This window comes from Microcebus murinus, chromosome 25 (assembly GCF_040939455.1).
Source record: "Microcebus murinus isolate Inina chromosome 25, M.murinus_Inina_mat1.0, whole genome shotgun sequence".
Classification (NCBI taxonomy): Eukaryota; Metazoa; Chordata; class Mammalia; order Primates; family Cheirogaleidae; genus Microcebus; species Microcebus murinus.
In genome coordinates, this window is record NC_134128.1 from 27968211 (window position 1) to 27994627 (window position 26417).

The following is a 26417-nucleotide window of genomic DNA, read 5'->3' on the forward strand; positions in this document are numbered from 1 at the left end:
CTCTAAGGACCCGCAGGCCAGCTGGGCCTTCAGGCAGGACAGAGAGCCCCGGAATCCGACGTGGAGAGCTGCGTGGACGTCCCCATCAGGAGGCGGTCCCCACCTCCGAGGCTCTCCCCTTGCGGGGAGCGGCAGCCCCAGGGCCTCAGGGAAGACACCAGGCTGGGCCCCCCGCGGCACAGCGGGGCACGTCCCCGTCCCCGGCAGGGGACTTAGCGATGCCTGCGCCAGACTGCTGCGGCCGCCCTGCTGCCGGGTTCCTGGAGGGCTTCCTGGAAGCAGCGTCCACACCAAGCCCCTGGAAGGCCCAGGCGACGGAGGAGCCGGTCAGGCAGGGGCCGAGGACGGTGACGGGCGGGGAGGAGCGTGTCAGGCAGGGGCAGAGGACGGTGACAGGCCGGGCGGGAAGGAGCCGGTCAGGCAGGGGCCCAGGACAGTGACGGGCCTGGCCGGGGAGGAGCGGAGCGAGTCAGGCAGTGGCCCAGGTGGTGGGCCGGGCGGGGACGAGCCTGTCAGGCAGGGGCAGAGGACGGTGACGGTGACGGTGACGGTGACGGGCCGGGGCGGGAAGGGGCCGGTCAGGCAGGGGCAGGGGCCGAGGACAGTGACGGGCCTGGCGGGGGAGGAGCGCGTCAGGCAGGGGCAGAGGAGACGGGCTGGGTAAGGGGTAGGGTGACAGTTAGGGCACAATTCACAATCGCAAAGATGTGGAAGCGACCCGAGTGCCCATCCATCCAGGAGTGCATTAATAACATGCGGCGCATGGACACCACGGAGTGCCATTCGGCTATGAGGAGCAGCGGTGAGAGGGCGCCTCTCGTGTTCTCCTGGCCAGAGCTGGAACCCGTTCCAGTAGGCCAGGTATCCCAAGAACGGACACACGAGCACCACGTGCGCGCGCTCACCGGCAAATTGGTACGAACGGATGGACACCTAAGTGGACAGCGAGGAATCACCTTCATCGGGTGGGTGTCGGGCGGGCGTGGGGAGGGGGTGGGCATACACATGCATTAGGGAGGGGGTGGGTGCGCACCGACTGGGGGATGGGCGCACTTGAAGCTCTGACCCGAGGGGGGAGGCGGGGAAAGAGCAATGCACCCGACCTGAACATTGGTACCCCCACAATACGCTGGGAGAAAATGAGAAATAAATAAGGAGACAGGGGGGAGGGGGGCACGGGCAACACATGTCACCTCAATACTTGTACTCCCATCATCTGCTTGAAAAGAGAGAGAAAAGAAAATGCAATCATAGAGATAAGAGACACTTTCTAAGAAAATGAATCCGAAAAGAAAAGTAAAAGGAGGCCTGTCGAGCAGGTCTGGGTGTGACTCCGGATCCCCCAACCTCCAGTGCCACCACCAGAGATTCCTGCGTGTAGCCCATAGAACCCCAAAAGCAACGGGACGAGTTCTGGTCACATACTCGCTCAAAGTGACATCCTGGAATCCTTCCGGAACTCCCTCCCCTCTCAGACTCTCGAGGTTTCCTCCAGCGTGTCGGTTCCCACAGACCAGACCTTTGGTCTGAGACCTGACAGTCCAGATGGCACGCATGCTGCCCCGTGGCGGCGGTGTCCCCGCTTGGGACAAGAGGAGGCCCCACGGTGCGGGCTGGGGCGGCAGGCACCGCGGCGGGCGCTGAGGGTGGGGGTGATCCGCCGGACGGCCGCCCCGCCGCCGCGCTCCCAGCAAGGGGACAGAGCAACAGGCAAAAAAAAAAAAAAAAAGCCTAGGGCACCCGGGATTCCCAGGCGGTCTCCTATCCAAGTACTAACCAGGCCCGACGCTGCTTAGCTTCTGAGAGCAGACGAGATGGGGCGCGTTCGGGGTGGTGTGGCCGTAGACCGCGGAGGGCGCCCCTGCCCCGCTCAAGAGGCCAGCCTCACCGCGCTTCCCCGCGATAGCGCTGACCCGCGCCGGGCCTGTGGAGTTCGCCGGCCCGGTCGGGCGGACTCCGGAGGACTGAGGTGAGGGACGTGGCGGGGCGGGGTGGGATGGGGGGCTGTCTACACACACACACACACACACACAGACACGATGCGCCTCCACGGCTGGACCCGCCAAGGTGGAGACCTTCCAGCCCCCCTCCTCTCCTCACCTCGCCTCCTTCACCTACCCGCCCCCACCCCCAGCGCGCGGCCGCTGACTGCGCACGCGCGCTCACCCTTTGACCCCAGCCAGGGGCCGCCCTCCCGCACAACCCCTGTCAGCTGCGCCCCCGCCCTGTGGGTGGGCTGCCGCCTATTCCCCAGGGCCAGGGCTGGGGCACAGCGCATGGGGGAGGGGAGCGAGTGTAGGGGCGTCTCTGGGGATGTGTCCCATGGCTGGGGTGGGGCGGGGCGGGGTGGTTTGGGGGGCGCTGAAGAAATCAGTCCCCTCCATCTCCTACCTCTGGAAAACCCCCAAGCCCTTGGAGAACTGCCGGCACCGCTCCCGTGGGGGCCGGGACCCTGCTCTGTGTCCTCCTGTGGCCCAGTCCAAGGGGCCTGGGCCTGGCCCGGGGCTGGATTGGACCCCAACCACCCTCGGGTGTGGACTTGCTAAAAGCCGGCGATTAGATATTGGATTCGAGCTTCCTTGAGGTCATTTCACTAATGAAGGCACCGAAAAGAGTTTCCTAATCCATCTGTGAGGGTGGCAACTGAAAGAGAATTTTAAAGCTGACAGAATAGGCGAGGAAAGGCATAGGAGATTTCCACACCCAGTAAGGAAGACTTTCCCGAAATGGAAGAAAGAAACGAGCAAACAGAGACACCGGTAGCCCGCCCGGATCAGAGTCTGCTCCTTAGAGAAAGCACCCTGACCAGGTTCACCCGTGGGTGGGTGGCGAGCCAGTGGCATTCAGAAGCGCGAGGCCCCCAGTCCGTGCAGAAGACACCTGCACTCGGGTGTGTGTGGCGGCAGGATTCCCAAGCAGCTCCAAATGGTAATCCAAAGAGAAGCCAGGGAGTTCCCAAGGCCCCAGGTGTCCTCAGCCCACGACTGGCTGCTGGGGGAATGCGAAGCCCGGCTCCTTGTCTCAGAGCGGGACAACCAGGAGGTGGGACGTACACCCCGGGGTTCCCAGGAGGATCAGGCTGAAGCTGGTACTTGGCCTGAAAATGTCCCCTCGCATGGGCACCCCCTTCCGCTTCCGGCTCCTCTACTCCCGGTGCCCCTCCATCCAGGGGCCAGACTTTAAGAAGTCACCCGCAGGAGAATCCTGGTCCCAAAGGAGCCTTCTGGGGGACCCGTGCTGAGAGAGGGTGTGGGCATGGCCCGCTGGGGCTCTGCCCGGCCCAGGGCTGGGAGATGCCACCTCCCAGCTCCGGGTCCCTGCAGGAAGCGTTGGCAAGCACAGGGCCAGTCCCCCAAAGGCCCAGGTGCAGGGAGCCCAGGCCAAGCAGCCTGTGGAAGAAGCCACATGCCGTGCCACCCCGGGAACACGACTGCAGGTCGCGGCCCCTCCCGCCTCCTCCCCGACATGGCGCAGGGCTCAGAGACACCTGAGACGCTGCTACCAAAGTCCAAAGGGCATCGGTTGCTCCTCCAAAGCACCCGAGCAGACCGCGTTGTCCAGCCAGCCCCTGGGCCTCCCTGGGGTGCCCAGCACAAAAGTGCAGACAACCACCGGACTCGCAATATCAGTTTGAGGATGTTTCTGCCACTCTAAGGACCCGCAGGCCAGCTGGGCCTTCAGGCAGGACAGAGAGCCCCGGAATCCGACGTGGAGAGCTGCGTGGACGTCCCCATCAGGAGGCGGTCCCCACCTCCGAGGCTCTCCCCTTGCGGGGAGCGGCAGCCCCAGGGCCTCAGGGAAGACACCAGGCTGGGCCCCCCGCGGCACAGCGGGGCACGTCCCCGTCCCCGGCAGGGGACTTAGCGATGCCTGCGCCAGACTGCTGCGGCCGCCCTGCTGCCGGGTTCCTGGAGGGCTTCCTGGAAGCAGCGTCCACACCAAGCCCCTGGAAGGCCCAGGCGACGGAGGAGCCGGTCAGGCAGGGGCCGAGGACGGTGACGGGCGGGGAGGAGCGTGTCAGGCAGGGGCCGAGGACGGTGACAGGCCGGGCGGGAAGGAGCCGGTCAGGCAGGGGCCCAGGACAGTGACGGGCCTGGCCGGGGAGGAGCGGAGCGAGTCAGGCAGTGGCCCAGGTGGTGGGCCGGGCGGGGACGAGCCTGTCAGGCAGGGGCAGAGGACGGTGACGGTGACGGTGACGGTGACGGGCCGGGGCGGGAAGGGGCCGGTCAGGCAGGGGCAGGGGCCGAGGACAGTGACGGGCCTGGCGGGGGAGGAGCGCGTCAGGCAGGGGCAGAGGAGACGGGCTGGGTAAGGGGTAGGGTGACAGTTAGGGCACAATTCACAATCGCAAAGATGTGGAAGCGACCCGAGTGCCCATCCATCCAGGAGTGCATTAATAACATGCGGCGCGTGGACACCACGGAGTGCCATTCGGCTGTGAGGAGCAGCGGTGAGAGCGCGCCTCTCGTGTTCTCCTGGCCAGAGCTGGAACCCGTTCCAGTAGGCCAGGTATCCCAAGAACGGACACACGAGCACCACGTGCGCGCGCTCACCGGCAAATTGGTACGAACGGATGGACACCTAAGTGGACAGCGAGGAATCACCTTCATCGGGTGGGTGTCGGGCGGGCGTGGGGAGGGGGTGGGCATACACATGCATTAGGGAGGGGGTGGGTGCGCACCGACTGGGGGATGGGCGCACTTGAAGCTCTGACCCGAGGGGGGAGGCGGGGAAAGAGCAATGCACCCGACCTGAACATTGGTACCCCCACAATACGCTGGGAGAAAATGAGAAATAAATAAGGAGACAGGGGGGAGGGGGGCACGGGCAACACATGTCACCTCAATACTTGTACTCCCATCATCTGCTTGAAAAGAGAGAGAAAAGAAAATGCAATCATAGAGATAAGAGACACTTTCTAAGAAAATGAATCCGAAAAGAAAAGTAAAAGGAGGCCTGTCGAGCAGGTCTGGGTGTGACTCCGGATCCCCCAACCTCCAGTGCCACCACCAGAGATTCCTGCGTGTAGCCCATAGAACCCCAAAAGCAACGGGACGAGTTCTGGTCACATACTCGCTCAAAGTGACATCCTGGAATCCTTCCGGAACTCCCTCCCCTCTCAGACTCTCGAGGTTTCCTCCAGCGTGTCGGTTCCCACAGACCAGACCTTTGGTCTGAGACCTGACAGTCCAGATGGCACGCATGCTGCCCCGTGGCGGCGGTGTCCCCGCTTGGGACAAGAGGAGGCCCCACGGTGCGGGCTGGGGCGGCAGGCACCGCGGCGGGCGCTGAGGGTGGGGGTGATCCGCCGGACGGCCGCCCCGCCGCCGCGCTCCCAGCAAGGGGACAGAGCAACAGGCAAAAAAAAAAAAAAAAAGCCTAGGGCACCCGGGATTCCCAGGCGGTCTCCCATCCAAGTACTAACCAGGCCCGACGCTGCTTAGCTTCTGAGAGCAGACGAGATGGGGCGCGTTCGGGGTGGTGTGGCCGTAGACCGCGGAGGGCGCCCCTGCCCCGCTCAAGAGGCCAGCCTCACCGCGCTTCCCCGCGATAGCGCTGACCCGCGCCGGGCCTGTGGAGTTCGCCGGCCCGGTCGGGCGGACTCCGGAGGACTGAGGTGAGGGACGTGGCGGGGCGGGGTGGGATGGGGGGCTGTCTACACACACACACACACACACACAGACACGATGCGCCTCCACGGCTGGACCCGCCAAGGTGGAGACCTTCCAGCCCCCCTCCTCTCCTCACCTCGCCTCCTTCACCTACCCGCCCCCACCCCCAGCGCGCGGCCGCTGACTGCGCACGCGCGCTCACCCTTTGACCCCAGCCAGGGGCCGCCCTCCCGCACAACCCCTGTCAGCTGCGCCCCCGCCCTGTGGGTGGGCTGCCGCCTATTCCCCAGGGCCAGGGCTGGGGCACAGCGCATGGGGGAGGGGAGCGAGTGTAGGGGCGTCTCTCGGGATGTGTCCCATGGCTGGGGTGGGGCGGGGCGGGGTGGTTTGGGGGGCGCTGAAGAAATCAGTCCCCTCCATCTCCTACCTCTGGAAAACCCCCAAGCCCTTGGAGAACTGCCGGCACCGCTCCCGTGGGGGCCGGGACCCTGCTCTGTGTCCTCCTGTGGCCCAGTCCAAGGGGCCTGGGCCTGGCCCGGGGCTGGATTGGACCCCAACCACCCTCGGGTGTGGACTTGCTAAAAGCCGGCGATTAGATATTGGATTCGAGCTTCCTTGAGGTCATTTCACTAATGAAGGCACCGAAAAGAGTTTCCTAATCCATCTGTGAGGGTGGCAACTGAAAGAGAATTTTAAAGCTGACAGAATAGGCGAGGAAAGGCATAGGAGATTTCCACACCCAGTAAGGAAGACTTTCCCGAAATGGAAGAAAGAAACGAGCAAACAGAGACACCGGTAGCCCGCCCGGATCAGAGTCTGCTCCTTAGAGAAAGCACCCTGACCAGGTTCACCCGTGGGTGGGTGGCGAGCCAGTGGCATTCAGAAGCGCGAGGCCCCCAGTCCGTGCAGAAGACACCTGCACTCGGGTGTGTGTGGCGGCAGGATTCCCAAGCAGCTCCAAATGGTAATCCAAAGAGAAGCCAGGGAGTTCCCAAGGCCCCAGGTGTCCTCAGCCCACGACTGGCTGCTGGGGGAATGCGAAGCCCGGCTCCTTGTCTCAGAGCGGGACAACCAGGAGGTGGGACGTACACCCCGGGGTTCCCAGGAGGATCAGGCTGAAGCTGGTACTTGGCCTGAAAATGTCCCCTCGCATGGGCACCCCCTTCCGCTTCCGGCTCCTCTACTCCCGGTGCCCCTCCATCCAGGGGCCAGACTTTAAGAAGTCACCCGCAGGAGAATCCTGGTCCCAAAGGAGCCTTCTGGGGGACCCGTGCTGAGAGAGGGTGTGGGCATGGCCCGCTGGGGCTCTGCCCGGCCCAGGGCTGGGAGATGCCACCTCCCAGCTCCGGGTCCCTGCAGGAAGCGTTGGCAAGCACAGGGCCAGTCCCCCAAAGGCCCAGGTGCAGGGAGCCCAGGCCAAGCAGCCTGTGGAAGAAGCCACATGCCGTGCCACCCCGGGAACACGACTGCAGGTCGCGGCCCCTCCCGCCTCCTCCCCGACATGGCGCAGGGCTCAGAGACACCTGAGACGCTGCTACCAAAGTCCAAAGGGCATCGGTTGCTCCTCCAAAGCACCCGAGCAGACCGCGTTGTCCAGCCAGCCCCTGGGCCTCCCTGGGGTGCCCAGCACAAAAGTGCAGACAACCACCGGACTCGCAATATCAGTTTGAGGATGTTTCTGCCACTCTAAGGACCCGCAGGCCAGCTGGGCCTTCAGGCAGGACAGAGAGCCCCGGAATCCGACGTGGAGAGCTGCGTGGACGTCCCCATCAGGAGGCGGTCCCCACCTCCGAGGCTCTCCCCTTGCGGGGAGCGGCAGCCCCAGGGCCTCAGGGAAGACACCAGGCTGGGCCCCCCGCGGCACAGCGGGGCACGTCCCCGTCCCCGGCAGGGGACTTAGCGATGCCTGCGCCAGACTGCTGCGGCCGCCCTGCTGCCGGGTTCCTGGAGGGCTTCCTGGAAGCAGCGTCCACACCAAGCCCCTGGAAGGCCCAGGCGACGGAGGAGCCGGTCAGGCAGGGGCCGAGGACGGTGACGGGCGGGGAGGAGCGTGTCAGGCAGGGGCAGAGGACGGTGACAGGCCGGGCGGGAAGGAGCCGGTCAGGCAGGGGCCCAGGACAGTGACGGGCCTGGCCGGGGAGGAGCGGAGCGAGTCAGGCAGTGGCCCAGGTGGTGGGCCGGGCGGGGACGAGCCTGTCAGGCAGGGGCAGAGGACGGTGACGGTGACGGTGACGGGCCGGGGCGGGAAGGGGCCGGTCAGGCAGGGGCAGGGGCCGAGGACAGTGACGGGCCTGGCGGGGGAGGAGCGCGTCAGGCAGGGGCAGAGGAGACGGGCTGGGTAAGGGGTAGGGTGACAGTTAGGGCACAATTCACAATCGCAAAGATGTGGAAGCGACCCGAGTGCCCATCCATCCAGGAGTGCATTAATAACATGCGGCGCGTGGACACCACGGAGTGCCATTCGGCTGTGAGGAGCAGCGGTGAGAGCGCGCCTCTCGTGTTCTCCTGGCCAGAGCTGGAACCCGTTCCAGTAGGCCAGGTATCCCAAGAACGGACACACGAGCACCACGTGCGCGCGCTCACCGGCAAATTGGTACGAACGGATGGACACCTAAGTGGACAGCGAGGAATCACCTTCATCGGGTGGGTGTCGGGCGGGCGTGGGGAGGGGGTGGGCATACACATGCATTAGGGAGGGGGTGGGTGCGCACCGACTGGGGGATGGGCGCACTTGAAGCTCTGACCCGAGGGGGGAGGCGGGGAAAGAGCAATGCACCCGACCTGAACATTGGTACCCCCACAATACGCTGGGAGAAAATGAGAAATAAATAAGGAGACAGGGGGGAGGGGGGCACGGGCAACACATGTCACCTCAATACTTGTACTCCCATCATCTGCTTGAAAAGAGAGAGAAAAGAAAATGCAATCATAGAGATAAGAGACACTTTCTAAGAAAATGAATCCGAAAAGAAAAGTAAAAGGAGGCCTGTCGAGCAGGTCTGGGTGTGACTCCGGATCCCCCAACCTCCAGTGCCACCACCAGAGATTCCTGCGTGTAGCCCATAGAACCCCAAAAGCAACGGGACGAGTTCTGGTCACATACTCGCTCAAAGTGACATCCTGGAATCCTTCCGGAACTCCCTCCCCTCTCAGACTCTCGAGGTTTCCTCCAGCGTGTCGGTTCCCACAGACCAGACCTTTGGTCTGAGACCTGACAGTCCAGATGGCACGCATGCTGCCCCGTGGCGGCGGTGTCCCCGCTTGGGACAAGAGGAGGCCCCACGGTGCGGGCTGGGGCGGCAGGCACCGCGGCGGGCGCTGAGGGTGGGGGTGATCCGCCGGACGGCCGCCCCGCCGCTGCGCTCCCAGCAAGGGGACAGAGCAACAGGCAAAAAAAAAAAAAAAAAGCCTAGGGCACCCGGGATTCCCAGGCGGTCTCCTATCCAAGTACTAACCAGGCCCGACGCTGCTTAGCTTCTGAGAGCAGACGAGATGGGGCGCGTTCGGGGTGGTGTGGCCGTAGACCGCGGAGGGCGCCCCTGCCCCGCTCAAGAGGCCAGCCTCACCGCGCTTCCCCGCGATAGCGCTGACCCGCGCCGGGCCTGTGGAGTTCGCCGGCCCGGTCGGGCGGACTCCGGAGGACTGAGGTGAGGGACGTGGCGGGGCGGGGTGGGATGGGGGGCTGTCTACACACACACACACACACACACAGACACGATGCGCCTCCACGGCTGGACCCGCCAAGGTGGAGACCTTCCAGCCCCCCTCCTCTCCTCACCTCGCCTCCTTCACCTACCCGCCCCCACCCCCAGCGCGCGGCCGCTGACTGCGCACGCGCGCTCACCCTTTGACCCCAGCCAGGGGCCGCCCTCCCGCACAACCCCTGTCAGCTGCGCCCCCGCCCTGTGGGTGGGCTGCCGCCTATTCCCCAGGGCCAGGGCTGGGGCACAGCGCATGGGGGAGGGGAGCGAGTGTAGGGGCGTCTCTCGGGATGTGTCCCATGGCTGGGGTGGGGCGGGGCGGGGTGGTTTGGGGGGCGCTGAAGAAATCAGTCCCCTCCATCTCCTACCTCTGGAAAACCCCCAAGCCCTTGGAGAACTGCCGGCACCGCTCCCGTGGGGGCCGGGACCCTGCTCTGTGTCCTCCTGTGGCCCAGTCCAAGGGGCCTGGGCCTGGCCCGGGGCTGGATTGGACCCCAACCACCCTCGGGTGTGGACTTGCTAAAAGCCGGCGATTAGATATTGGATTCGAGCTTCCTTGAGGTCATTTCACTAATGAAGGCACCGAAAAGAGTTTCCTAATCCATCTGTGAGGGTGGCAACTGAAAGAGAATTTTAAAGCTGACAGAATAGGCGAGGAAAGGCATAGGAGATTTCCACACCCAGTAAGGAAGACTTTCCCGAAATGGAAGAAAGAAACGAGCAAACAGAGACACCGGTAGCCCGCCCGGATCAGAGTCTGCTCCTTAGAGAAAGCACCCTGACCAGGTTCACCCGTGGGTGGGTGGCGAGCCAGTGGCATTCAGAAGCGCGAGGCCCCCAGTCCGTGCAGAAGACACCTGCACTCGGGTGTGTGTGGCGGCAGGATTCCCAAGCAGCTCCAAATGGTAATCCAAAGAGAAGCCAGGGAGTTCCCAAGGCCCCAGGTGTCCTCAGCCCACGACTGGCTGCTGGGGGAATGCGAAGCCCGGCTCCTTGTCTCAGAGCGGGACAACCAGGAGGTGGGACGTACACCCCGGGGTTCCCAGGAGGATCAGGCTGAAGCTGGTACTTGGCCTGAAAATGTCCCCTCGCATGGGCACCCCCTTCCGCTTCCGGCTCCTCTACTCCCGGTGCCCCTCCATCCAGGGGCCAGACTTTAAGAAGTCACCCGCAGGAGAATCCTGGTCCCAAAGGAGCCTTCTGGGGGACCCGTGCTGAGAGAGGGTGTGGGCATGGCCCGCTGGGGCTCTGCCCGGCCCAGGGCTGGGAGATGCCACCTCCCAGCTCCGGGTCCCTGCAGGAAGCGTTGGCAAGCACAGGGCCAGTCCCCCAAAGGCCCAGGTGCAGGGAGCCCAGGCCAAGCAGCCTGTGGAAGAAGCCACATGCCGTGCCACCCCGGGAACACGACTGCAGGTCGCGGCCCCTCCCGCCTCCTCCCCGACATGGCGCAGGGCTCAGAGACACCTGAGACGCTGCTACCAAAGTCCAAAGGGCATCGGTTGCTCCTCCAAAGCACCCGAGCAGACCGCGTTGTCCAGCCAGCCCCTGGGCCTCCCTGGGGTGCCCAGCACAAAAGTGCAGACAACCACCGGACTCGCAATATCAGTTTGAGGATGTTTCTGCCACTCTAAGGACCCGCAGGCCAGCTGGGCCTTCAGGCAGGACAGAGAGCCCCGGAATCCGACGTGGAGAGCTGCGTGGACGTCCCCATCAGGAGGCGGTCCCCACCTCCGAGGCTCTCCCCTTGCGGGGAGCGGCAGCCCCAGGGCCTCAGGGAAGACACCAGGCTGGGCCCCCCGCGGCACAGCGGGGCACGTCCCCGTCCCCGGCAGGGGACTTAGCGATGCCTGCGCCAGACTGCTGCGGCCGCCCTGCTGCCGGGTTCCTGGAGGGCTTCCTGGAAGCAGCGTCCACACCAAGCCCCTGGAAGGCCCAGGCGACGGAGGAGCCGGTCAGGCAGGGGCCGAGGACGGTGACGGGCGGGGAGGAGCGTGTCAGGCAGGGGCAGAGGACGGTGACAGGCCGGGCGGGAAGGAGCCGGTCAGGCAGGGGCCCAGGACAGTGACGGGCCTGGCCGGGGAGGAGCGGAGCGAGTCAGGCAGTGGCCCAGGTGGTGGGCCGGGCGGGGACGAGCCTGTCAGGCAGGGGCAGAGGACGGTGACGGTGACGGTGACGGGCCGGGGCGGGAAGGGGCCGGTCAGGCAGGGGCAGGGGCCGAGGACAGTGACGGGCCTGGCGGGGGAGGAGCGCGTCAGGCAGGGGCAGAGGAGACGGGCTGGGTAAGGGGTAGGGTGACAGTTAGGGCACAATTCACAATCGCAAAGATGTGGAAGCGACCCGAGTGCCCATCCATCCAGGAGTGCATTAATAACATGCGGCGCGTGGACACCACGGAGTGCCATTCGGCTGTGAGGAGCAGCGGTGAGAGCGCGCCTCTCGTGTTCTCCTGGCCAGAGCTGGAACCCGTTCCAGTAGGCCAGGTATCCCAAGAACGGACACACGAGCACCACGTGCGCGCGCTCACCGGCAAATTGGTACGAACGGATGGACACCTAAGTGGACAGCGAGGAATCACCTTCATCGGGTGGGTGTCGGGCGGGCGTGGGGAGGGGGTGGGCATACACATGCATTAGGGAGGGGGTGGGTGCGCACCGACTGGGGGATGGGCGCACTTGAAGCTCTGACCCGAGGGGGGAGGCGGGGAAAGAGCAATGCACCCGACCTGAACATTGGTACCCCCACAATACGCTGGGAGAAAATGAGAAATAAATAAGGAGACAGGGGGGAGGGGGGCACGGGCAACACATGTCACCTCAATACTTGTACTCCCATCATCTGCTTGAAAAGAGAGAGAAAAGAAAATGCAATCATAGAGATAAGAGACACTTTCTAAGAAAATGAATCCGAAAAGAAAAGTAAAAGGAGGCCTGTCGAGCAGGTCTGGGTGTGACTCCGGATCCCCCAACCTCCAGTGCCACCACCAGAGATTCCTGCGTGTAGCCCATAGAACCCCAAAAGCAACGGGACGAGTTCTGGTCACATACTCGCTCAAAGTGACATCCTGGAATCCTTCCGGAACTCCCTCCCCTCTCAGACTCTCGAGGTTTCCTCCAGCGTGTCGGTTCCCACAGACCAGACCTTTGGTCTGAGACCTGACAGTCCAGATGGCACGCATGCTGCCCCGTGGCGGCGGTGTCCCCGCTTGGGACAAGAGGAGGCCCCACGGTGCGGGCTGGGGCGGCAGGCACCGCGGCGGGCGCTGAGGGTGGGGGTGATCCGCCGGACGGCCGCCCCGCCGCCGCGCTCCCAGCAAGGGGACAGAGCAACAGGCAAAAAAAAAAAAAAAAAAGCCTAGGGCACCCGGGATTCCCAGGCGGTCTCCTATCCAAGTACTAACCAGGCCCGACGCTGCTTAGCTTCTGAGAGCAGACGAGATGGGGCGCGTTCGGGGTGGTGTGGCCGTAGACCGCGGAGGGCGCCCCTGCCCCGCTCAAGAGGCCAGCCTCACCGCGCTTCCCCACGATAGCGCTGACCCGCGCCGGGCCTGTGGAGTTCGCCGGCCCGGTCGGGCGGACTCCGGAGGACTGAGGTGAGGGACGTGGCGGGGCGGGGTGGGATGGGGGGCTGTCTACACACACACACACACACACACAGACACGATGCGCCTCCACGGCTGGACCCGCCAAGGTGGAGACCTTCCAGCCCCCCTCCTCTCCTCACCTCGCCTCCTTCACCTACCCGCCCCCACCCCCAGCGCGCGGCCGCTGACTGCGCACGCGCGCTCACCCTTTGACCCCAGCCAGGGGCCGCCCTCCCGCACAACCCCTGTCAGCTGCGCCCCCGCCCTGTGGGTGGGCTGCCGCCTATTCCCCAGGGCCAGGGCTGGGGCACAGCGCATGGGGGAGGGGAGCGAGTGTAGGGGCGTCTCTCGGGATGTGTCCCATGGCTGGGGTGGGGCGGGGCGGGGTGGTTTGGGGGGCGCTGAAGAAATCAGTCCCCTCCATCTCCTACCTCTGGAAAACCCCCAAGCCCTTGGAGAACTGCCGGCACCGCTCCCGTGGGGGCCGGGACCCTGCTCTGTGTCCTCCTGTGGCCCAGTCCAAGGGGCCTGGGCCTGGCCCGGGGCTGGATTGGACCCCAACCACCCTCGGGTGTGGACTTGCTAAAAGCCGGCGATTAGATATTGGATTCGAGCTTCCTTGAGGTCATTTCACTAATGAAGGCACCGAAAAGAGTTTCCTAATCCATCTGTGAGGGTGGCAACTGAAAGAGAATTTTAAAGCTGACAGAATAGGCGAGGAAAGGCATAGGAGATTTCCACACCCAGTAAGGAAGACTTTCCCGAAATGGAAGAAAGAAACGAGCAAACAGAGACACCGGTAGCCCGCCCGGATCAGAGTCTGCTCCTTAGAGAAAGCACCCTGACCAGGTTCACCCGTGGGTGGGTGGCGAGCCAGTGGCATTCAGAAGCGCGAGGCCCCCAGTCCGTGCAGAAGACACCTGCACTCGGGTGTGTGTGGCGGCAGGATTCCCAAGCAGCTCCAAATGGTAATCCAAAGAGAAGCCAGGGAGTTCCCAAGGCCCCAGGTGTCCTCAGCCCACGACTGGCTGCTGGGGGAATGCGAAGCCCGGCTCCTTGTCTCAGAGCGGGACAACCAGGAGGTGGGACGTACACCCCGGGGTTCCCAGGAGGATCAGGCTGAAGCTGGTACTTGGCCTGAAAATGTCCCCTCGCATGGGCACCCCCTTCCGCTTCCGGCTCCTCTACTCCCGGTGCCCCTCCATCCAGGGGCCAGACTTTAAGAAGTCACCCGCAGGAGAATCCTGGTCCCAAAGGAGCCTTCTGGGGGACCCGTGCTGAGAGAGGGTGTGGGCATGGCCCGCTGGGGCTCTGCCCGGCCCAGGGCTGGGAGATGCCACCTCCCAGCTCCGGGTCCCTGCAGGAAGCGTTGGCAAGCACAGGGCCAGTCCCCCAAAGGCCCAGGTGCAGGGAGCCCAGGCCAAGCAGCCTGTGGAAGAAGCCACATGCCGTGCCACCCCGGGAACACGACTGCAGGTCGCGGACCCTCCCGCCTCCTCCCCGACATGGCGCAGGGCTCAGAGACACCTGAGACGCTGCTACCAAAGTCCAAAGGGCATCGGTTGCTCCTCCAAAGCACCCGAGCAGACCGCGTTGTCCAGCCAGCCCCTGGGCCTCCCTGGGGTGCCCAGCACAAAAGTGCAGACAACCACCGGACTCGCAATATCAGTTTGAGGATGTTTCTGCCACTCTAAGGACCCGCAGGCCAGCTGGGCCTTCAGGCAGGACAGAGAGCCCCGGAATCCGACGTGGAGAGCTGCGTGGACGTCCCCATCAGGAGGCGGTCCCCACCTCCGAGGCTCTCCCCTTGCGGGGAGCGGCAGCCCCAGGGCCTCAGGGAAGACACCAGGCTGGGCCCCCCGCGGCACAGCGGGGCACGTCCCCGTCCCCGGCAGGGGACTTAGCGATGCCTGCGCCAGACTGCTGCGGCCGCCCTGCTGCCGGGTTCCTGGAGGGCTTCCTGGAAGCAGCGTCCACACCAAGCCCCTGGAAGGCCCAGGCGACGGAGGAGCCGGTCAGGCAGGGGCCGAGGACGGTGACGGGCGGGGAGGAGCGTGTCAGGCAGGGGCAGAGGACGGTGACAGGCCGGGCGGGAAGGAGCCGGTCAGGCAGGGGCCCAGGACAGTGACGGGCCTGGCCGGGGAGGAGCGGAGCGAGTCAGGCAGTGGCCCAGGTGGTGGGCCGGGCGGGGACGAGCCTGTCAGGCAGGGGCAGAGGACGGTGACGGTGACGGTGACGGGCCGGGGCGGGAAGGGGCCGGTCAGGCAGGGGCAGGGGCCGAGGACAGTGACGGGCCTGGCGGGGGAGGAGCGCGTCAGGCAGGGGCAGAGGAGACGGGCTGGGTAAGGGGTAGGGTGACAGTTAGGGCACAATTCACAATCGCAAAGATGTGGAAGCGACCCGAGTGCCCATCCATCCAGGAGTGCATTAATAACATGCGGCGCGTGGACACCACGGAGTGCCATTCGGCTGTGAGGAGCAGCGGTGAGAGCGCGCCTCTCGTGTTCTCCTGGCCAGAGCTGGAACCCGTTCCAGTAGGCCAGGTATCCCAAGAACGGACACACGAGCACCACGTGCGCGCGCTCACCGGCAAATTGGTACGAACGGATGGACACCTAAGTGGACAGCGAGGAATCACCTTCATCGGGTGGGTGTCGGGCGGGCGTGGGGAGGGGGTGGGCATACACATGCATTAGGGAGGGGGTGGGTGCGCACCGACTGGGGGATGGGCGCACTTGAAGCTCTGACCCGAGGGGGGAGGCGGGGAAAGAGCAATGCACCCGACCTGAACATTGGTACCCCCACAATACGCTGGGAGAAAATGAGAAATAAATAAGGAGACAGGGGGGAGGGGGGCACGGGCAACACATGTCACCTCAATACTTGTACTCCCATCATCTGCTTGAAAAGAGAGAGAAAAGAAAATGCAATCATAGAGATAAGAGACACTTTCTAAGAAAATGAATCCGAAAAGAAAAGTAAAAGGAGGCCTGTCGAGCAGGTCTGGGTGTGACTCCGGATCCCCCAACCTCCAGTGCCACCACCAGAGATTCCTGCGTGTAGCCCATAGAACCCCAAAAGCAACGGGACGAGTTCTGGTCACATACTCGCTCAAAGTGACATCCTGGAATCCTTCCGGAACTCCCTCCCCTCTCAGACTCTCGAGGTTTCCTCCAGCGTGTCGGTTCCCACAGACCAGACCTTTGGTCTGAGACCTGACAGTCCAGATGGCACGCATGCTGCCCTGTGGCGGCGGTGTCCCCGCTTGGGACAAGAGGAGGCCCCACGGTGCGGGCTGGGGCGGCAGGCACCGCGGCGGGCGCTGAGGGTGGGGGTGATCCGCCGGACGGCCGCCCCGCCGCTGCGCTCCCAGCAAGGGGACAGAGCAACAGGCAAAAAAAAAAAAAAAAAGCCTAGGGCACCCGGGATTCCCAGGCGGTCTCCCATCCAAGTACTAACCAGGCCCGACGCTGCTTAGCTTCTGAGAGCAGACGAGATGGGGCGCGTTCGGGGTGGTGTGGCCGTAGACCGCGGAGGGCGCCCCTGCCCCGCTCAAGAGGCCAGCCTCACCGCGCTTCCCCGCGATAGCGCTGACCCGCGCCGGGCCTGTGGAGTTCGCCGGCCCGGTCGGGCGGACTCCGGAGGACTGAGGTGAGGGACGTGGCGGGGCGGGGTGGGATGGGGGGCTGTCTACACACACACACACACACACACAGACACGATGCGCCTCCACGGCTGGACCCGCCAAGGTGGAGACCTTCCAGCCCCCCTCCTCTCCTCACCTCGCCTCCTTCACCTACCCGCCCCCACCCCCAGCGCGCGGCCGCTGACTGCGCACGCGCGCTCACCCTTTGACCCCAGCCAGGGGCCGCCCTCCCGCACAACCCCTGTCAGCTGCGCCCCCGCCCTGTGGGTGGGCTGCCGCCTATTCCCCAGGGCCAGGGCTGGGGCACAGCGCATGGGGGAGGGGAGCGAGTGTAGGGGCGTCTCTCGGGATGTGTCCCATGGCTGGGGTGGGGCGGGGCGGGGTGGTTTGGGGGGCGCTGAAGAAATCAGTCCCCTCCATCTCCTACCTCTGGAAAACCCCCAAGCCCTTGGAGAACTGCCGGCACCGCTCCCGTGGGGGCCGGGACCCTGCTCTGTGTCCTCCTGTGGCCCAGTCCAAGGGGCCTGGGCCTGGCCCGGGGCTGGATTGGACCCCAACCACCCTCGGGTGTGGACTTGCTAAAAGCCGGCGATTAGATATTGGATTCGAGCTTCCTTGAGGTCATTTCACTAATGAAGGCACCGAAAAGAGTTTCCTAATCCATCTGTGAGGGTGGCAACTGAAAGAGAATTTTAAAGCTGACAGAATAGGCGAGGAAAGGCATAGGAGATTTCCACACCCAGTAAGGAAGACTTTCCCGAAATGGAAGAAAGAAACGAGCAAACAGAGACACCGGTAGCCCGCCCGGATCAGAGTCTGCTCCTTAGAGAAAGCACCCTGACCAGGTTCACCCGTGGGTGGGTGGCGAGCCAGTGGCATTCAGAAGCGCGAGGCCCCCAGTCCGTGCAGAAGACACCTGCACTCGGGTGTGTGTGGCGGCAGGATTCCCAAGCAGCTCCAAATGGTAATCCAAAGAGAAGCCAGGGAGTTCCCAAGGCCCCAGGTGTCCTCAGCCCACGACTGGCTGCTGGGGGAATGCGAAGCCCGGCTCCTTGTCTCAGAGCGGGACAAGCAGGAGGTGGGACGTACACCCCGGGGTTCCCAGGAGGATCAGGCTGAAGCTGGTACTTGGCCTGAAAATGTCCCCTCGCATGGGCACCCCCTTCCGCTTCCGGCTCCTCTACTCCCGGTGCCCCTCCATCCAGGGGCCAGACTTTAAGAAGTCACCCGCAGGAGAATCCTGGTCCCAAAGGAGCCTTCTGGGGGACCCGTGCTGAGAGAGGGTGTGGGCATGGCCCGCTGGGGCTCTGCCCGGCCCAGGGCTGGGAGATGCCACCTCCCAGCTCCGGGTCCCTGCAGGAAGCGTTGGCAAGCACAGGGCCAGTCCCCCAAAGGCCCAGGTGCAGGGAGCCCAGGCCAAGCAGCCTGTGGAAGAAGCCACATGCCGTGCCACCCCGGGAACACGACTGCAGGTCGCGGCCCCTCCCGCCTCCTCCCCGACATGGCGCAGGGCTCAGAGACACCTGAGACGCTGCTACCAAAGTCCAAAGGGCATCGGTTGCTCCTCCAAAGCACCCGAGCAGACCGCGTTGTCCAGCCAGCCCCTGGGCCTCCCTGGGGTGCCCAGCACAAAAGTGCAGACAACCACCGGACTCGCAATATCAGTTTGAGGATGTTTCTGCCACTCTAAGGACCCGCAGGCCAGCTGGGCCTTCAGGCAGGACAGAGAGCCCCGGAATCCGACGTGGAGAGCTGCGTGGACGTCCCCATCAGGAGGCGGTCCCCACCTCCGAGGCTCTCCCCTTGCGGGGAGCGGCAGCCCCAGGGCCTCAGGGAAGACACCAGGCTGGGCCCCCCGCGGCACAGCGGGGCACGTCCCCGTCCCCGGCAGGGGACTTAGCGATGCCTGCGCCAGACTGCTGCGGCCGCCCTGCTGCCGGGTTCCTGGAGGGCTTCCTGGAAGCAGCGTCCACACCAAGCCCCTGGAAGGCCCAGGCGACGGAGGAGCCGGTCAGGCAGGGGCCGAGGACGGTGACGGGCGGGGAGGAGCGTGTCAGGCAGGGGCAGAGGACGGTGACAGGCCGGGCGGGAAGGAGCCGGTCAGGCAGGGGCCCAGGACAGTGACGGGCCTGGCCGGGGAGGAGCGGAGCGAGTCAGGCAGTGGCCCAGGTGGTGGGCCGGGCGGGGACGAGCCTGTCAGGCAGGGGCAGAGGACGGTGACGGTGACGGTGACGGGCCGGGGCGGGAAGGGGCCGGTCAGGCAGGGGCAGGGGCCGAGGACAGTGACGGGCCTGGCGGGGGAGGAGCGCGTCAGGCAGGGGCAGAGGAGACGGGCTGGGTAAGGGGTAGGGTGACAGTTAGGGCACAATTCACAATCGCAAAGATGTGGAAGCGACCCGAGTGCCCATCCATCCAGGAGTGCATTAATAACATGCGGCGCGTGGACACCACGGAGTGCCATTCGGCTGTGAGGAGCAGCGGTGAGAGCGCGCCTCTCGTGTTCTCCTGGCCAGAGCTGGAACCCGTTCCAGTAGGCCAGGTATCCCAAGAACGGACACACGAGCACCACGTGCGCGCGCTCACCGGCAAATTGGTACGAACGGATGGACACCTAAGTGGACAGCGAGGAATCACCTTCATCGGGTGGGTGTCGGGCGGGCGTGGGGAGGGGGTGGGCATACACATGCATTAGGGAGGGGGTGGGTGCGCACCGACTGGGGGATGGGCGCACTTGAAGCTCTGACCCGAGGGGGGAGGCGGGGAAAGAGCAATGCACCCGACCTGAACATTGGTACCCCCACAATACGCTGGGAGAAAATGAGAAATAAATAAGGAGACAGGGGGGAGGGGGGCACGGGCAACACATGTCACCTCAATACTTGTACTCCCATCATCTGCTTGAAAAGAGAGAGAAAAGAAAATGCAATCATAGAGATAAGAGACACTTTCTAAGAAAATGAATCCGAAAAGAAAAGTAAAAGGAGGCCTGTCGAGCAGGTCTGGGTGTGACTCCGGATCCCCCAACCTCCAGTGCCACCACCAGAGATTCCTGCGTGTAGCCCATAGAACCCCAAAAGCAACGGGACGAGTTCTGGTCACATACTCGCTCAAAGTGACATCCTGGAATCCTTCCGGAACTCCCTCCCCTCTCAGACTCTCGAGGTTTCCTCCAGCGTGTCGGTTCCCACAGACCAGACCTTTGGTCTGAGACCTGACAGTCCAGATGGCACGCATGCTGCCCCGTGGCGGCGGTGTCCCCGCTTGGGACAAGAGGAGGCCCCACGGTGCGGGCTGGGGCGGCAGGCACCGCGGCGGGCGCTGAGGGTGGGGGTGATCCGCCGGACGGCCGCCCCGCCGCCGCGCTCCCAGCAAGGGGACAGAGCAACAGGCAAAAAAAAAAAAAAAAAAGCCTAGGGCACCCGGGATTCCCAGGCGGTCTCCTATCCAAGTACTAACCAGGCCCGACGCTGCTTAGCTTCTGAGAGCAGACGAGATGGGGCGCGTTCGGGGTGGTGTGGCCGTAGACCGCGGAGGGCGCCCCTGCCCCGCTCAAGAGGCCAGCCTCACCGCGCTTCCCCACGATAGCGCTGACCCGCGCCGGGCCTGTGGAGTTCGCCGGCCCGGTCGGGCGGACTCCGGAGGACTGAGGTGAGGGACGTGGCGGGGCGGGGTGGGATGGGGGGCTGTCTACACACACACACACACACACACAGACACGATGCGCCTCCACGGCTGGACCCGCCAAGGTGGAGACCTTCCAGCCCCCCTCCTCTCCTCACCTCGCCTCCTTCACCTACCCGCCCCCACCCCCAGCGCGCGGCCGCTGACTGCGCACGCGCGCTCACCCTTTGACCCCAGCCAGGGGCCGCCCTCCCGCACAACCCCTGTCAGCTGCGCCCCCGCCCTGTGGGTGGGCTGCCGCCTATTCCCCAGGGCCAGGGCTGGGGCACAGCGCATGGGGGAGGGGAGCGAGTGTAGGGGCGTCTCTCGGGATGTGTCCCATGGCTGGGGTGGGGCGGGGCGGGGTGGTTTGGGGGGCGCTGAAGAAATCAGTCCCCTCCATCTCCTACCTCTGGAAAACCCCCAAGCCCTTGGAGAACTGCCGGCACCGCTCCCGTGGGGGCCGGGACCCTGCTCTGTGTCCTCCTGTGGCCCAGTCCAAGGGGCCTGGGCCTGGCCCGGGGCTGGATTGGACCCCAACCACCCTCGGGTGTGGACTTGCTAAAAGCCGGCGATTAGATATTGGATTCGAGCTTCCTTGAGGTCATTTCACTAATGAAGGCACCGAAAAGAGTTTCCTAATCCATCTGTGAGGGTGGCAACTGAAAGAGAATTTTAAAGCTGACAGAATAGGCGAGGAAAGGCATAGGAGATTTCCACACCCAGTAAGGAAGACTTTCCCGAAATGGAAGAAAGAAACGAGCAAACAGAGACACCGGTAGCCCGCCCGGATCAGAGTCTGCTCCTTAGAGAAAGCACCCTGACCAGGTTCACCCGTGGGTGGGTGGCGAGCCAGTGGCATTCAGAAGCGCGAGGCCCCCAGTCCGTGCAGAAGACACCTGCACTCGGGTGTGTGTGGCGGCAGGATTCCCAAGCAGCTCCAAATGGTAATCCAAAGAGAAGCCAGGGAGTTCCCAAGGCCCCAGGTGTCCTCAGCCCACGACTGGCTGCTGGGGGAATGCGAAGCCCGGCTCCTTGTCTCAGAGCGGGACAAGCAGGAGGTGGGACGTACACCCCGGGGTTCCCAGGAGGATCAGGCTGAAGCTGGTACTTGGCCTGAAAATGTCCCCTCGCATGGGCACCCCCTTCCGCTTCCGGCTCCTCTACTCCCGGTGCCCCTCCATCCAGGGGCCAGACTTTAAGAAGTCACCCGCAGGAGAATCCTGGTCCCAAAGGAGCCTTCTGGGGGACCCGTGCTGAGAGAGGGTGTGGGCATGGCCCGCTGGGGCTCTGCCCGGCCCAGGGCTGGGAGATGCCACCTCCCAGCTCCGGGTCCCTGCAGGAAGCGTTGGCAAGCACAGGGCCAGTCCCCCAAAGGCCCAGGTGCAGGGAGCCCAGGCCAAGCAGCCTGTGGAAGAAGCCACATGCCGTGCCACCCCGGGAACACGACTGCAGGTCGCGGCCCCTCCCGCCTCCTCCCCGACATGGCGCAGGGCTCAGAGACACCTGAGACGCTGCTACCAAAGTCCAAAGGGCATCGGTTGCTCCTCCAAAGCACCCGAGCAGACCGCGTTGTCCAGCCAGCCCCTGGGCCTCCCTGGGGTGCCCAGCACAAAAGTGCAGACAACCACCGGACTCGCAATATCAGTTTGAGGATGTTTCTGCCACTCTAAGGACCCGCAGGCCAGCTGGGCCTTCAGGCAGGACAGAGAGCCCCGGAATCCGACGTGGAGAGCTGCGTGGACGTCCCCATCAGGAGGCGGTCCCCACCTCCGAGGCTCTCCCCTTGCGGGGAGCGGCAGCCCCAGGGCCTCAGGGAAGACACCAGGCTGGGCCCCCCGCGGCACAGCGGGGCACGTCCCCGTCCCCGGCAGGGGACTTAGCGATGCCTGCGCCAGACTGCTGCGGCCGCCCTGCTGCCGGGTTCCTGGAGGGCTTCCTGGAAGCAGCGTCCACACCAAGCCCCTGGAAGGCCCAGGCGACGGAGGAGCCGGTCAGGCAGGGGCCGAGGACGGTGACGGGCGGGGAGGAGCGTGTCAGGCAGGGGCAGAGGACGGTGACAGGCCGGGCGGGAAGGAGCCGGTCAGGCAGGGGCCCAGGACAGTGACGGGCCTGGCCGGGGAGGAGCGGAGCGAGTCAGGCAGTGGCCCAGGTGGTGGGCCGGGCGGGGACGAGCCTGTCAGGCAGGGGCAGAGGACGGTGACGGTGACGGTGACGGGCCGGGGCGGGAAGGGGCCGGTCAGGCAGGGGCAGGGGCCGAGGACAGTGACGGGCCTGGCGGGGGAGGAGCGCGTCAGGCAGGGGCAGAGGAGACGGGCTGGGTAAGGGGTAGGGTGACAGTTAGGGCACAATTCACAATCGCAAAGATGTGGAAGCGACCCGAGTGCCCATCCATCCAGGAGTGCATTAATAACATGCGGCGCGTGGACACCACGGAGTGCCATTCGGCTGTGAGGAGCAGCGGTGAGAGCGCGCCTCTCGTGTTCTCCTGGCCAGAGCTGGAACCCGTTCCAGTAGGCCAGGTATCCCAAGAACGGACACACGAGCACCACGTGCGCGCGCTCACCGGCAAATTGGTACGAACGGATGGACACCTAAGTGGACAGCGAGGAATCACCTTCATCGGGTGGGTGTCGGGCGGGCGTGGGGAGGGGGTGGGCATACACATGCATTAGGGAGGGGGTGGGTGCGCACCGACTGGGGGATGGGCGCACTTGAAGCTCTGACCCGAGGGGGGAGGCGGGGAAAGAGCAATGCACCCGACCTGAACATTGGTACCCCCACAATACGCTGGGAGAAAATGAGAAATAAATAAGGAGACAGGGGGGAGGGGGGCACGGGCAACACATGTCACCTCAATACTTGTACTCCCATCATCTGCTTGAAAAGAGAGAGAAAAGAAAATGCAATCATAGAGATAAGAGACACTTTCTAAGAAAATGAATCCGAAAAGAAAAGTAAAAGGAGGCCTGTCGAGCAGGTCTGGGTGTGACTCCGGATCCCCCAACCTCCAGTGCCACCACCAGAGATTCCTGCCTGTAGCCCATAGAACCCCAAAAGCAACGGGACGAGTTCTGGTCACATACTCGCTCAAAGTGACATCCTGGAATCCTTCCGGAACTCCCTCCCCTCTCAGACTCTCGAGGTTTCCTCCAGCGTGTCGGTTCCCACAGACCAGACCTTTGGTCTGAGACCTGACAGTCCAGATGGCACGCATGCTGCCCCGTGGCGGCGGTGTCCCCGCTTGGGACAAGAGGAGGGCCCACGGTGCGGGCTGGGGCGGCAGGCACCGCGGCGGGCGCTGAGGGTGGGGGTGATCCGCCGGACGGCCGCCCCGCCGCTGCGCTCCCAGCAAGGGGACAGAGCAACAGGCAAAAAAAAAAAAAAAAAGCCTAGGGCACCCGGGATTCCCAGGCGGTCTCCCATCCAAGTACTAACCAGGCCCGACGCTGCTTAGCTTCTGAGAGCAGACGAGATGGGGCGCGTTCGGGGTGGTGTGGCCGTAGACCGCGGAGGGCGCCCCTGCCCCGCTCAAGAGGCCAGCCTCACCGCGCTTCCCCGCGATAGCGCTGACCCGCGCCGGGCCTGTGGAGTTCGCCGGCCCGGTCGGGCGGACTCCGGAGGACTGAGGTGAGGGACGTGGCGGGGCGGGGTGGGATGGGGGGCTGTCTACACACACACACACACACACACAGACACGATGCGCCTCCACGGCTGGACCCGCCAAGGTGGAGACCTTCCAGCCCCCCTCCTCTCCTCACCTCGCCTCCTTCACCTACCCGCCCCCACCCCCAGCGCGCGGCCGCTGACTGCGCACGCGCGCTCACCCTTTGACCCCAGCCAGGGGCCGCCCTCCCGCACAACCCCTGTCAGCTGCGCCCCCGCCCTGTGGGTGGGCTGCCGCCTATTCCCCAGGGCCAGGGCTGGGGCACAGCGCATGGGGGAGGGGAGCGAGTGTAGGGGCGTCTCTCGGGATGTGTCCCATGGCTGGGGTGGGGCGGGGCGGGGTGGTTTGGGGGGCGCTGAAGAAATCAGTCCCCTCCATCTCCTACCTCTGGAAAACCCCCAAGCCCTTGGAGAACTGCCGGCACCGCTCCCGTGGGGGCCGGGACCCTGCTCTGTGTCCTCCTGTGGCCCAGTCCAAGGGGCCTGGGCCTGGCCCGGGGCTGGATTGGACCCCAACCACCCTCGGGTGTGGACTTGCTAAAAGCCGGCGATTAGATATTGGATTCGAGCTTCCTTGAGGTCATTTCACTAATGAAGGCACCGAAAAGAGTTTCCTAATCCATCTGTGAGGGTGGCAACTGAAAGAGAATTTTAAAGCTGACAGAATAGGCGAGGAAAGGCATAGGAGATTTCCACACCCAGTAAGGAAGACTTTCCCGAAATGGAAGAAAGAAACGAGCAAACAGAGACACCGGTAGCCCGCCCGGATCAGAGTCTGCTCCTTAGAGAAAGCACCCTGACCAGGTTCACCCGTGGGTGGGTGGCGAGCCAGTGGCATTCAGAAGCGCGAGGCCCCCAGTCCGTGCAGAAGACACCTGCACTCGGGTGTGTGTGGCGGCAGGATTCCCAAGCAGCTCCAAATGGTAATCCAAAGAGAAGCCAGGGAGTTCCCAAGGCCCCAGGTGTCCTCAGCCCACGACTGGCTGCTGGGGGAATGCGAAGCCCGGCTCCTTGTCTCAGAGCGGGACAAGCAGGAGGTGGGACGTACACCCCGGGGTTCCCAGGAGGATCAGGCTGAAGCTGGTACTTGGCCTGAAAATGTCCCCTCGCATGGGCACCCCCTTCCGCTTCCGGCTCCTCTACTCCCGGTGCCCCTCCATCCAGGGGCCAGACTTTAAGAAGTCACCCGCAGGAGAATCCTGGTCCCAAAGGAGCCTTCTGGGGGACCCGTGCTGAGAGAGGGTGTGGGCATGGCCCGCTGGGGCTCTGCCCGGCCCAGGGCTGGGAGATGCCACCTCCCAGCTCCGGGTCCCTGCAGGAAGCGTTGGCAAGCACAGGGCCAGTCCCCCAAAGGCCCAGGTGCAGGGAGCCCAGGCCAAGCAGCCTGTGGAAGAAGCCACATGCCGTGCCACCCCGGGAACACGACTGCAGGTCGCGGCCCCTCCCGCCTCCTCCCCGACATGGCGCAGGGCTCAGAGACACCTGAGACGCTGCTACCAAAGTCCAAAGGGCATCGGTTGCTCCTCCAAAGCACCCGAGCAGACCGCGTTGTCCAGCCAGCCCCTGGGCCTCCCTGGGGTGCCCAGCACAAAAGTGCAGACAACCACCGGACTCGCAATATCAGTTTGAGGATGTTTCTGCCACTCTAAGGACCCGCAGGCCAGCTGGGCCTTCAGGCAGGACAGAGAGCCCCGGAATCCGACGTGGAGAGCTGCGTGGACGTCCCCATCAGGAGGCGGTCCCCACCTCCGAGGCTCTCCCCTTGCGGGGAGCGGCAGCCCCAGGGCCTCAGGGAAGACACCAGGCTGGGCCCCCCGCGGCACAGCGGGGCACGTCCCCGTCCCCGGCAGGGGACTTAGCGATGCCTGCGCCAGACTGCTGCGGCCGCCCTGCTGCCGGGTTCCTGGAGGGCTTCCTGGAAGCAGCGTCCACACCAAGCCCCTGGAAGGCCCAGGCGACGGAGGAGCCGGTCAGGCAGGGGCCGAGGACGGTGACGGGCGGGGAGGAGCGTGTCAGGCAGGGGCAGAGGACGGTGACAGGCCGGGCGGGAAGGAGCCGGTCAGGCAGGGGCCCAGGACAGTGACGGGCCTGGCCGGGGAGGAGCGGAGCGAGTCAGGCAGTGGCCCAGGTGGTGGGCCGGGCGGGGACGAGCCTGTCAGGCAGGGGCAGAGGACGGTGACGGTGACGGTGACGGGCCGGGGCGGGAAGGGGCCGGTCAGGCAGGGGCAGGGGCCGAGGACAGTGACGGGCCTGGCGGGGGAGGAGCGCGTCAGGCAGGGGCAGAGGAGACGGGCTGGGTAAGGGGTAGGGTGACAGTTAGGGCACAATTCACAATCGCAAAGATGTGGAAGCGACCCGAGTGCCCATCCATCCAGGAGTGCATTAATAACATGCGGCGCGTGGACACCACGGAGTGCCATTCGGCTGTGAGGAGCAGCGGTGAGAGCGCGCCTCTCGTGTTCTCCTGGCCAGAGCTGGAACCCGTTCCAGTAGGCCAGGTATCCCAAGAACGGACACACGAGCACCACGTGCGCGCGCTCACCGGCAAATTG

General features: G+C 64.7%; 7 pseudogenes; all 7 read right to left on the reverse strand.

The window, feature by feature from the left end:
* Window positions 1–1728: 1728 nt before the first annotated feature.
* Window positions 1729–1847, reverse strand: LOC142864647 (uncharacterized; annotated as a pseudogene).
* Window positions 1848–5376: 3529 nt separating this feature from the next.
* LOC142864562 (uncharacterized) lies at window positions 5377–5495 on the reverse strand (annotated as a pseudogene).
* Window positions 5496–9018: 3523 nt separating this feature from the next.
* On the reverse strand, window positions 9019–9137 carry LOC142864648 (uncharacterized; annotated as a pseudogene).
* Window positions 9138–12661: 3524 nt separating this feature from the next.
* LOC142864649 (uncharacterized) lies at window positions 12662–12780 on the reverse strand (annotated as a pseudogene).
* A 3523-nt stretch (window positions 12781–16303) lies between these two features.
* LOC142864563 (uncharacterized) lies at window positions 16304–16422 on the reverse strand (annotated as a pseudogene).
* Window positions 16423–19946: 3524 nt separating this feature from the next.
* On the reverse strand, window positions 19947–20065 carry LOC142864650 (uncharacterized; annotated as a pseudogene).
* Window positions 20066–23588: 3523 nt separating this feature from the next.
* Window positions 23589–23707, reverse strand: LOC142864564 (uncharacterized; annotated as a pseudogene).
* Window positions 23708–26417: the final 2710 nt, after the last annotated feature.